This window comes from Ceratotherium simum, chromosome 7, assembly GCF_057802395.1.
Source record: "Ceratotherium simum simum isolate JZ-2026a chromosome 7, ASM5780239v1, whole genome shotgun sequence".
NCBI classification, from domain to species: Eukaryota; Metazoa; Chordata; class Mammalia; order Perissodactyla; family Rhinocerotidae; genus Ceratotherium; species Ceratotherium simum.
The window spans coordinates 41824418-41836867 of NC_141906.1; the positions used below are offsets into that span (position 1 = coordinate 41824418).

General features: G+C 39.9%; 1 long non-coding RNA gene across 1 annotated transcript; it reads right to left on the reverse strand.

The window, feature by feature from the left end:
• Positions 1-3804: 3804 nt before the first annotated feature.
• On the reverse strand, positions 3805-10467 carry LOC147916652 (uncharacterized). Its single transcript, XR_015552793.1, has 3 exons — positions 10168-10467; positions 9784-10084; positions 3805-4030 (listed from the first exon to the last, which is right to left on the reverse strand). It is a non-coding gene; the product is annotated as an uncharacterized LOC147916652 (long non-coding RNA).
• Positions 10468-12450: the final 1983 nt, after the last annotated feature.

Genomic DNA, 12450 nt, shown 5'->3' on the forward strand with positions numbered 1-12450 from the left:
GTAGTTGGTCAGGATGGGTCAAGCCACCAGAAATAGAACTGGAGCTTGAGGCTTGAATCTTTCCTCAGGTTCTGGGACTCTTTGAAGGCAGGGATTTTGGTTATTTTGTGTTTACCTGATGTACCCTCAGCACCTAACTCATGCTTGGCCCTGAGCAGGCACACAAAGAATGTTTGTTGAATGAATGAGTGAGTCCAAGTGTCTGCTTTCCGTAAAACAGGAAATGGCTGAGGGGACACTGACTTGATGAGGTCCTCTGTTTGTTTTTGTTGCTTTCTGGAACCCTTAAAAGTCATGTGAACTCTTAGGGCATCTACACTACCGTTGAGTGCAGTGGAGTAGACATTTACCCAATTTCACAGGTCATGTTATAGGCAATGATTTACCTAATGACACCCTAGTGGCCTAAAAGAGTTAATGCATCTTTCAAAAACACCTCCTACTGGACTTCTGGGGAGTAGCTTGAAGCAGGGAAAGACTGACTCACAAACTTTCTTTAGGCCTTTTTTTGCTGAATCTTAACCAGGCAGTGATCAAGAGCTGGGTGCTGAAAAAGTTAAGCAGAGACCCCTAGAAGGCAAGTCTTTCAGATGGGGAAGCAGGGCAAAGGAGGGAAAAATTGGGCAAAAAGGTCAAACACTGGAGCTTTGGCTATTTCCTGCCAGGCAGGCAGGCAGGCCCTGAACCCAATTCCCTTTTGCTTGCTCTTTGAGGTAAGGCTGAGTTAGCAAGCTATAAACTCCACTAGTGTAAGTGGGAGGAATGTGAAGATGAATGTAGGGAGGTCTTCGTTCCAGAGGAAAGGGCATGAGAGTGCGCCAGCTGGAGATGGAAGACAGAACATATCCCAAGTGTGAGCCAACGGAGATTTGAAATTAGAATCTGGGCTCAACCTGCATCTAGGTTTTAAGAACTCTGGTAAGTGGATAGGGCTGTCAAGTAGTTGGAGGAAATTTTATAGAGACCTGAAGTGACACAGCATTGATTTGCCAAGATAAATTATTAGCATATTTCTATGATCATTTGAGTCAATATATCTTCTTGGCAAGGAGAAGCATTTGTGCAAGGGAACTGGTGACCTGGAGGGGAAGGGTAAAAGAAGAGGAGAGCCATGCAAAGGTGAGCAGGAGAAGGTCAGCTGGTGCCCAGAGAAGCCCATCTGGCTTTGCCATCAAAGGCAGCTTGATGGAGACGGGTTGTCTAAACAACTTGCCAAATTTCCGGTGGGTTGTGGATGACGCCCTCTCATAGAACTCGTGGCCTGGGATCCAGGCCTGGAGCTTACTTTGGAACTTGCTGTGGAGGATCATTTTTATTGGGAAGTGTGGTTTGGAATGTAAAACTGGTAGGACTCTGTCTATCTTTGAAGATCAATGTTTGCTGGCACAAACTAAAGCTCCCTGGGTTCTTGGATATTTAACAACTGCCTCTTTCCTCACCGTGATTAGACTAGGTATAAACAATGACTATGTGGGAACTAAGATTTCAAGGATGATGATCCTCTTAAGGTTTGCTTTCAGTGGAAGGATTTAAAACTATATTCTCTTTACATGACCTCACCCAGTCGTAGGGTGGGTGGGTTGCAGAAAAGGTATTGCATTAATGGCCGGAAGGTGGGGAATCTGGGCCAACTCTACCATTAATGTGTGAGGTTGAGCAAGTCATTTAACCTCTGTGTCTCATTTTCCTTACCTTTAACGTGGAGGTAATAGTATCTTCTTTTCTACCCACAGAATTCTTGTCAAAATGAAATAAGATAATAAGTGACCAAGTGCTTTTTTAAGTATGACAATTGATTCAACCGCATTACATGAAAAAGGCTTGAGAGTCTGGGTTTAAATTCCAATTCTATGATTTACCACCTGTATAATCTTGGACATGCTTCTTAACTTGTCAGTGCCTCAATTTCCTGATGTCTAAATACCTCTCTCAAAAAGTTGTTGTGGAGATTGAATAATGTACACAAAGCACCTAGCTTATAGATGGGGCTTGATAAGTTGTACTGTGTGATTATGATTCTTACCAAGCAAGAAGTACATGTTAAGTTCTTAGACTAGTACTTAACCTGGTATATGGTTAAATGCTGATTATTATTATTATTATCATTAATGTTTCTACCAGATTTGAAAAAACATTTAAAGGCAGAATTTCTCTTGCCTCTAGAGAGTGGCTGAATTGGATTTACTTTTCAGAAGTAAATCCAATCTATGCAAAGCAACCTGGGCTTTATTGGACCTAGATTCCTTCCCACCACCTCCAGAAATCATGTTTGACACGAATTTTCATTTTATTCAAATAGGAACAATGAAGGGACTAAAACCACTAACAATATTTAATGCATAGGCAAAACCCAAACTGGGGATAGGCCTTAGACGTGATTTCTCAGCAATAACTTAGGAGCAACCACAGCCCCACAAGAATAATGTTCTGCCAGAAGCCTCAAAGCCAGGGTGGTGTCCTTCCACCAACTCACCACAAGAGATTGTACCAGAACAGTTGGGTAGACGGAGCCCACATTTAAAAAATTACAGGACAAAGAAATGCAAGTCCAAAATACTCATAGGCAGAATATATAATAATCTCATAACATCCATAACTGCTAAGAGAGAGCTAGCTACGCTAGGATGCTTTATCTAGTAAAAACTTATGGTAGGGTAACAAAATTGGTTAAGCTTGCTAGAAAGCTAATAAAACACCTAGATATTTATTTTTCTAGCCCAAGGGCCTAATGGTTACATCTAAATTTTTTTCCTGCCCTTTACATCTTTTTGGAGGCAGTTCTATTTTTGTGTTTAATGAGTTTCTGAAAACTTATATGAAAAGTTTAATATATGAAAATCAAGCAACAGCCTTACATGTTATGTGAGGAATTTTATCCCCAAGAGCTAAAAAAATTATAAAGTCCCTAATATATGTTATAAACGTTTTAATCTTGGATTAAAAATAGAAACCTGAGTGTTATACAATATATATGTGATTATTAAAAACATTCAAGGGGCTGGTCCGGTGGTGTAGTGGTTAAGTTTGCATGCTTCGGCAGCCCGGGGTTCACAGGTTCAGATCCCAGGTGCAGACCTATGCACTGCTCATCAAGCCATGCTGTGGCTGGCATCCCACATATAAAGTAGAGGAAGATGGACACAGATATTAGCCCAGGGCCAATCTTCCTCAGCAAAAGGAGGAGAATTGGCAGCAGATGTTAGCTCAGGGCTAGTCTTCCTCACCAAAAAAAAAAAAAAAAAAAAGTTCAAAACACAAGTTAAACATTAACTATAGATAATAAAATTTCTTATCTAAAGTAATTTATCTCAAATTCTGCTCTTAGCCTATTTGAAATGACATTTTGTAAACATAAGATATTGATTTAGTTTCAGATGGTAATTTTTCACCAGCTTGGGCAGAGTATTTTGCAGAGGAATGAGCAGACTAATAAGTGGATTATGATGCTATCAGTGTTCTACCAAATTTTTATCTTGGATCAAGATAGTGGAATGATCATACAAGTCAATCTTGCTTCTTCCACCCTCCAAAACCCTTAATATAACATAAATGATAATAAAAAGAAATTAAGGATGGCATATTTAGCAAAAAAAATAAAAAAAAAATACAGGACAGCCAGTTAAATTTGGATTTCGAGATAAACAACGAATAATTTTTTAGTATAAGTATGTCCCAAATGCAATATTTTGGACTCTTTGTATTTTACATGGCAACTATTAAAGCATAAATTCATAACACTTACCATCAGTGGATCATATTATGAAGAATTTTGGGATTATTTCAGATTGGGTTCGCCTTACAATTCCACTTCTAGATATTTAACCAATAGAAATGAAAAGATATGTCCACAAAAATACCTGCACAGGAATGTTCACAGCATCTTTATTTATAATAGTCAAAAATCTAGAAACAGCCAAATGCTTATCAGCAGTATTATGGATAAACAATTTGCATTTCTAACAAGTTCCCAGGTGTTGCTGATGCTGCTGGTTCAGGCACCATACTTGGAGAACCATCGTTCTAGAGAAATCTATAAAAAATAGATTGGATCAGAAAGATAAAAGATTAAAAGAAACTCCCAGCTGAGAGTCAGGGTCACTATAAGTCAAGAGCAGTAGGGGGCCCTGAGATAATTAATTATCTGGATAATTGTAATTCATTACAAGATCATTAATTATCCGGATAATTAATTACACACCTTCATCCAAAGCAGCAAAGCCAGTCATATCCCTGACTCCCCCATCATCACCACCACTGAGTCGCCAGCAGTAGCAGCAGCCTTAGATCCTGAGCTCAAACTCCAAGAGAATATCCCTCCAAATAATGTGAACTTCCTACCTGGGGAGGGATAGTGATGTGTGTGGGTAGAGGGCTGAGAGAGATCAATCGAAACTTTCAGAATGGACTCAGAAAGAATAAAAAACCTAAGTCATCTTTGAATCTTAGGTGAAAAATTTGTTGAAGTCCTCCAGTGCCAAAGTAAAGCCCTCCTTGCCTGGCAATGAGGGGAAGAGATGGGGGTAGAGAGGGTAGGGGGTTTTCAGGCTGCTGGTCTGCCCCAGGCCCAAGTCCCTTAAGTAGAGTCTCTTGGTTAAGGCCCAACCCACTTATATGAAGATCACAGCCACTCTTTCTTTTAGGGGAGATGCCTGTTGGGGGAAATGAGCCGAAGCAGCTGCAGAGGGAGCCCACACTCGGTACCTAAAATCATAAAAATATGAACAGACAACTAGAGATTACCAGGCGTCTGAAGACCACCAGACATCGAGACTAAGAAGGAGCAAGAAGAACACACTGATCAGAGGAAGCGGGAGTAACACAGGGAGCAGAGGAGAACTTGAGGGAAATACCAATTTGTGTAACGAGGTGATATTTGAAAAGCTATTACGTGCATAAAACAAAAATCTGAACAATCATAGTCTAAGACTGCCAAAGAAATGTAATAGAAACTAAACATGGCTGAGGACTGTGTCTCCCTATTTCTCTCTTATTTTCTTTGCAAATAATAATGGCAAGATGTAATAAAATATGCACAAAAACTGCAAAATAGAAAAAGATGTGACCCTGCCAAAGCAGAGCTATGCGTTGGCAGGTGGTGCAGCCATGGGACACCTCAAATTGCTCATTAAACTGCAAGTGTAGGAAATTCCAGATTCGGTGTGGGAAAGGCATTTTAGGGGTGGCATGTGTAATGTGTGAAAATCGAGTTGTGTATAAGTTGAATACGTGAACACTAAGAACCATCTGTGTCCACATTCCACTTGGCTTTCCCCAGAGCTTAGTAATATAAATCTTTCAGCTTAAACTCGAGGTCACCATAACAATAACTCATATCTATAGATCACTTCACCACTTAATAGTTCACAAAACACTTTTACTAATTATTATATTTAATCCTTATCCTGGGAGGCAGCTAATATCCCTTTTCTACCCTTGAGGGAACAGAGGCAGCCAGCAGTTTGTATCCATAACCTTCCAGGAACTATAGAGACTGGTCAGAAAGGCAATTTGCAGATTGTTTTTCAAAAGATATTCTGCAGAAGGTTGACCCCACAGGACAGTGGTTCTCTAACTTTAGTGTGAATCAGAATTGCCTGGATAACTTATTTAAAAAAACATATTGCTGCTTCTTCTTCCTCCTCCTCGACCCCCTACCCTTATTTCTGTTTCAGTAGGTCAGGGATGGAGCCTGAAAATTTGCATTTCTAACAAATTCCTAAGTAATACTGCTGCTGCTGCTGGTGCAGGGTCCACGCTTTGAGTACCACTGCCATAAGATGTTCTCTGAAGAAAGATTTCCATGGTCAAATTGAGAGGAATTTACTATGTAATACAATACAAAATAGCTTCCACTCTGTAAGGGAAAATGTAGGAAAAATGAGAATAGTTGTACTAGAATAATAGAATTGTGAATAATTTTTACTTTAAAAATCTTTTCAATGCCATAGTGTTTTATCTTTTAGACTGAAATGGAGGGGGAGGATATAGTGTACTGAAAAATAACTAAAATAAAAGGTCATCTACAAAGCTTAATGAAAAATTCTTAATAATCTGGGAAAATGTTTATGATGTGCAATATGATCTTAACCATAGATCGTAAAATAAATCTCTTTTTCTATGTTCAAGAGAGAGGCTAGAAGGAACTGCCCCAGAATTTTTACAGTGGTTATCTTTGGATTTTAAGCTTATGTATAATTTTTAGTTTCTTCTTTGTACTTTCTACAGTATGTACATATTATTTACACAGTCAGGAAAATAAATCTGTAATTTTTTTAAAAGGTGCTTAGAGTCTGTAGGAATCTCAATTTAAAAAAAACTTCCCATTTTTTTAAGACCACCTTTAAAATTCTACCTCTTTTATTTAAGCAGTCTCTCTGATAGAATTACACATTTCTTGTAACATAATTCATACAAAAGGCAATTTGGGGCTATTTACTAGTGCAAAAAAAGGATTATACCATTAAATCAAGTAGGATCAAATTACCACATTTCATTGCATATAGGCTGTAATTAAGGCAAGTCTAAACCAGACTGATCTTTTCTCTTTTTTTTCCTTGCTTCCCATAATAAACTAATTTCATCTCCTTGCCTACTACTCTTATGTATTTTACCCGACTGTGTTGGAAAACTGCCCCACAGTTACAGGCCAACCTCTGATATTCATACCTAACAATGAATGTCTTGTTAATTTTAGAAAAAGAATGGTAAACCTGTGCATATTGTGATATGTTGACTGCAATAACTACATCATAGAAGAGTGGGCTCCCATGGTACAAGTTTATGCTGTAGAAGTTTTGGTGAGGGAAGATACTCCCCTTAGAGAGAGATTGAATCAATAGTTCAATCATTAGCTGAATTTTAAAAACATTTCCCAGAGAGATTATATATATATATATATATTGTCTGTGGCTGCTTTCATCTTATAACAGAAGAATTGAGTAGTTGGAAATAGAATTTTAAAAGTTCTCACAAAGCCAGGGCAGACCAAGAGACCGCTCTACATTCACATTATCCGTTCCTAACTTTGGTGATCCATCCATTTATCCACCTACCCATTAATCCATACTTTCACAAACATTTATTACATACTGTCTGTCTCTGCATGGGTACTTTAAGCTGAGACACACACACACACACACACACACACACACACACAGCTATTTTAAGAGAGAGAGAGATCCCAGACACCTGCTTCCCAGAAACTTGTTTCTGAACTGCTTGACTCTGAACAATTGTAAACCCTTGTTCCCTGTTGTTCCCAATCCTGGGGCTAATTATTCTCTGACATCTCCTCCTCCTCCTTCAGGCTTCCAGTGTCTTCTTCGTGAGGCTCCCTTCCACACTGAGTTTGATTCTTTACAAAGCTGAGACTGTGAGAGTCCAAGGCAGGGAGAAGAGAGGAAGGGAAAATAGAGTAGCATCTACTGAGGGTCTCTGTGAGCCATAAATTGTGTGAGGCACCCTACATTACTTCACCTCTGAAGTCAGCTGCAGGCAGGCATGAGGAACCTTGGCAAGCAGCCGAAGAAGGGAATGCAGAAGGACACTTTCGTTCGTAGTTACTAGGGAGAGACTGTTTCTCCAATTTGTCTGACAGTTACCTGGGATCTTTTCATACTCAGGCTCCCGCTAAACTAGATATTCTTTCTAGTCCTTCCCTTTCCTAATCTTTCTGAGGCCTTGGAAACTTAAAATTAGTGTGAAACTAAAGATGATTCTGAAAAATTTTCCATTCTAGGTGACTTATTCTTAAAAGGAGCTTGTGCAAAATGTTAACACTACTGATCACAAAATGAATGATATCAATTTTCTGTGAAAAGAACCATCATTTATTGAGCACCTACTGTGTGATTTGTATATTAGTCTCATCTCATATTCACAGTAAGCCTGTGATATAGCCCAAGTGGTCTAGTGGATAAGATTGGCACTCTCACCCCATGGCCGGGGTTCATTTCCCAGGCAGGGCACCATACCACCTGTCTGTCGGTTGTCATACTGTGGTGGCTGTGTGTTGCTGTGATGCTGAAAGCTATGCCACCAGTATTTCAAACACCAGTAGGGTCACCCATGGTGGACAGGTTTCAGCAGAGCTTCCAGACTAAGATAGACTAGGAAGAAGGACCTGGCCACCCACTTCTGAAAAAATTTGTCATGAAAATCCTATGAATAGCAGCAGAGCATTGTCTGATATAGCACCAGCAGGTGAGACGATGGCACAAAAAAGACTGGGCAGGGTTCTACTCTGTGGTGCACAGGGTCCCTAGGAGCTGGAATCTAGATGATGGCACTAACAACAAATATTGAAATTACTTAAGAATAGATTTGGCTGCAAAATGCAGAAAATCTAACCACAGTGGCTTAAAAAATTATGGGTTTAGTAGTCCAACAGGTAGTGTTGGCATTGATTCGGCTTCTCAGTGATGACATCAAAAAACTAGTTTCTTTTTCTGCATCACTATCCTTAGCAAGTTAACATGTAGTCTTATGCTTGTCCTCTCATGATTGCAAGATGGCTGCATCAGTTCCAGATATCACATCCACATTCAAAGTAGAATTGAGAGGAAGTATAAGGTGAGCCACATTAGTCTCCATTTTATCAGGAAAGCAAAAACTTTCCCAGGAACCCCCTCATCAGACTTCTACTTAGGTATCATTGGCCAGAACTGGATCACGTGGACACCTTCAGTTGAAAAGAAGGTGGAGAAAGTAGGGAATAGGATGTCAGGGTTGCCTTACAGTAGGGATGGGCAAGCAGCAACCAGGTCGAGACCACTGCCTGTTTTTGTAAATAAAGTTTCCTTGTAACATAGCGACATATTGTCTATGGCTGTTTTCATGCTACAATGGCAGAGTTGTGACAGAGACTCAATGGCCTGCAAAGGCTAAAATTTTACTGTCTGGCCCTACAGAGAAGTTTGCCAACTCCTGCCTTGGACCACTCATGAACCCACACTGAGGTTAGGCACTTTCCTCCCCCAAACATAGCTGGGAGAACTGTCGATAGCAAAAAGAAGGGGACATTGGTCATTGGGTAGACCACTAACATTATCTGCCACACACAGCTACTGCTATCTGTTTTAGATGAGGAGACTGAGGCTCAGAAAGCTTAAGCAACCTGCCCAGGGACACAAGTTGAATGAGTGCAGTGCTAAGTTCAAAGTCAGAGCTCTCTGACTTCATGTCCTTTTGACCATGTCATATTTTCGTGAAGGAGCTGTGAGATGCCCACCTGTTAGTCAGTTTATCCCTAAAATGAGTTATACAAAAGGGCAGAGAGCCAATGAATCTATCTTAATATGTTCACATGATAATTAAGCATTTACTTTTTTTTTTAATTACTTATTTATTTTTTTTTCCCCCCCTAAGCCCCAGTAGATAGTTGTATGTCATAGTTGCACATCCTTCTAGTCGCTGTATGTGGGACGCCACCTCAGCATGACCGGAGAAGTGGTGCATCGGTGCGCGCCCGGGATCCGAACCCAGGCCGCCAGCAGCAGAGTGCGCGCCCTTAACCGCTAAGCCACGGGGCCGGCCCAGCATTTACTTTTAAATTGCATTTCAATACTCATTTCCCATCTTGTTCTCTTTCTACTACATATATATACAGGCTAGTAGACTCATCTACTTTAGGATAGCCTTTTTCCATCTTTTTCTCCCCAGCACTTCACATGGTGCCTAACACATAATAAGGACTCAATAAAAGTTTGTTGTACCCGCCACACACACACTCCACTGTAGTCTCATATCAAGTAAATATATACCATTCATGTTTGCAAGTTTTACCTCGCCAGTGAGGCTGCGAATCACATCAGTGGATACCCACTCTTCACTCAACATATGCAGAATGACTGAATGACATCCCCATCCCCACCATTGGCCTCTTGGGAGTGAAAATGATTGCAGTTGCAGTGTTTATGGGCAACATGAGTCCGCTTTGGCCTGGCTGGTTGGTGTCACCTGTGTGTGATGGCAGCAGCGTCTATATGAATCTCAGGCCTCAACCTTGGGCTGTCTCTGTCCCTTCATTTCCTTTGCAGCCTTGAAACAACAGCACAAGGGGTAGGAGAGCCAAGAACAGCATACTCTGGGACAAAAGAAAAGGGCAAGGTTTTGAGACAAAGAAGACAGAGGCTTTTGCAAATCTATTTTTCTTCTTTTTCCTCTTACCTTTCTCCATAACTCAGCATAAGGGGAGCTAGAAGAAACCACTTCCTGTCTTCCTGTCTTCCATTCTAGACGTCTTAAGCTTCCCCAAATGCTTTGTACCTCTCTTGCTTGCAGGTCTCAGCCATTTCCTTAGCCTGGAAGATCCTTCTTCTCTCTCACCCCCATTCACCTTCATCAGGCTAACTCCTCTCCTAGGGTTTTACTTTAGAGTCAACATCCTCCAAAAAGCCTTCCTCTGTAGTTGAAGATACCCCTGATCTCACAGCCACAGCATCCTGTACATTGGGTCTAATTGTCTGTCTGCCTGTTTGTCTCTTGTGTGAGTCTATAAGCAAAACCTATGAGGAGTCACATCCAGCTTATCCTCCGTGCTCAATTAGTAACTGGCACATGAAAGAATGAAAACAGAAGAAAGAATTCCGAGGGCCCCTAACCCTTCCCACGGGTCAGGCCAGGGAATTCCTACTCACATTTGATCCCTCTTCCCTAGAGGTTTCTGTTTGCTCCCCAGTCTTTGGAAACTGTTAACCAGAACGAGTGTCTTTGTTTGGCGATCTTATCTGCGTCCTTCACCACCGGGTGTCGTTTTCCTCTCTCTCTCCAGCCAGGCATTCCTCTGCTGCCAGAGCCATCCACCTCTGCTCTCTAAGTGGTGGAGCCTGGCGTCCTGGACAAAGTGCAAAAGCTACAGTGTAATCTCGCTTTCTTTCAGGGCCACTGACCAGAGGAAACAAAAACCACGCTGACTGGGCCCTCCTGATGCAGGCCAGCCAGTGGCTCTGTAGTTTCCTCCTGTGTTTAAAATTCCTTATCTGGCATTGCTAGCAAATCAGCAGGCCCACAGGTCAATGGGGGCTTATCTCCAGAGCTGGCGCTTCAAAGAGATATATGCACACCACTCCCCTGGGTCAGATAGCTGTGCCAGGGAGAGATGGGAGTAGTTGGGATCAGTCAACTTCACACATATAACACAACCCATTAACTGTTTTTTAAAAGCAAAGTTTATTTTTTCCCACTATACAAGTAGTCAGTGCTCATTATAGAAATGTTGGCAAATAACAAAAAGTGGGAAGAAAAAAATTCCTTAACAAGTTAGTATATTTGATATGTTTCACTTTAGTCTTTTACTAGGTTATTTCTTTAATAGCTGTGATCATATACATTTTGTAATAAATATAAATTTGTATCTTGGCTTTTTTTTTTCATTTAAAAAATAACAGGAATTTCCTCAATTTTTTACATTATTGGGTAAATATTGTTTCAATAGCAGCATAATGTGTATATATTAAATAATTTATTTACCTATTTCCTCATTGTTAGGTATTTAAATAGTTTCCAATATTTTTCACCTGAATTGTTATGAATGTCATTGAACATAAAGCCTTTTCTAAATTTATACTTATTTCCTTAGGCTGGATTCCCAAGAGAGATCAAATGATACAAATATTTAAGGTTCTTTGTTTATATTGCGAGATGATTTGACAGATAGGCTTTACTAGTTTATGCTTCTACCAGCAATGTTTGAGAATGCCAGTTTATTACACTCTCGCCAAGACTTGTCTTATTCAATATTGTGTATTTTTCTTATTTGATAGGAAAAAAAAATCATCATAGATTTAACTTGCATTTCTTTCATTACTAATGAGGTTAAATATTTTTTCTCAAGTAAGTATGTCTTTTTTGGACATAATCTATTTCTGTCCTTTTTTCACCTCTCTATTTGGTCCTTTAATATTTTTCTTGTTAATTTTGATGTGAATTAATTCTTATCTCCCATATACACTGCAAATACTATTTCCCTGTTTGTTGCTTTCCATTTGATTTTGGTTTGTGTGGGGTAGAGAATAAAATTTTTTGTACGTCAATGTATTGCTTTTTAACGTTGTGTTATCTTTTGTTTCTTTTAAACTTAAATAGCCTCCCTCCTAGAGCTCTGATAACCATTCTTTTCTTGTTTGCTTTGATTATGTTTGTTTGTTTGGCTTAGGAAGACAGTGATTAAGAACCCAAAGTCTAGAGTCAGACTGCCTGAATTCAAACACCAGCTCTACGACCCACCGGCTCTATAATGTGGGGCAAATTACTTAAACTCCCAGCACCTCAATTTTCTCATCTGCACCTCAATTTTCTCATCTGCAAAATGAGGACAGTAATGTACACACACCTTAAACAGTTGTTGTGACAATTAAATTAGTTAATATATGTAAAACACTTAGAACTGTTCATAGAAGCTTACAGTAAGTGCTATGTAAATGTGGGCTATTAATATTTAATGATTGTAGA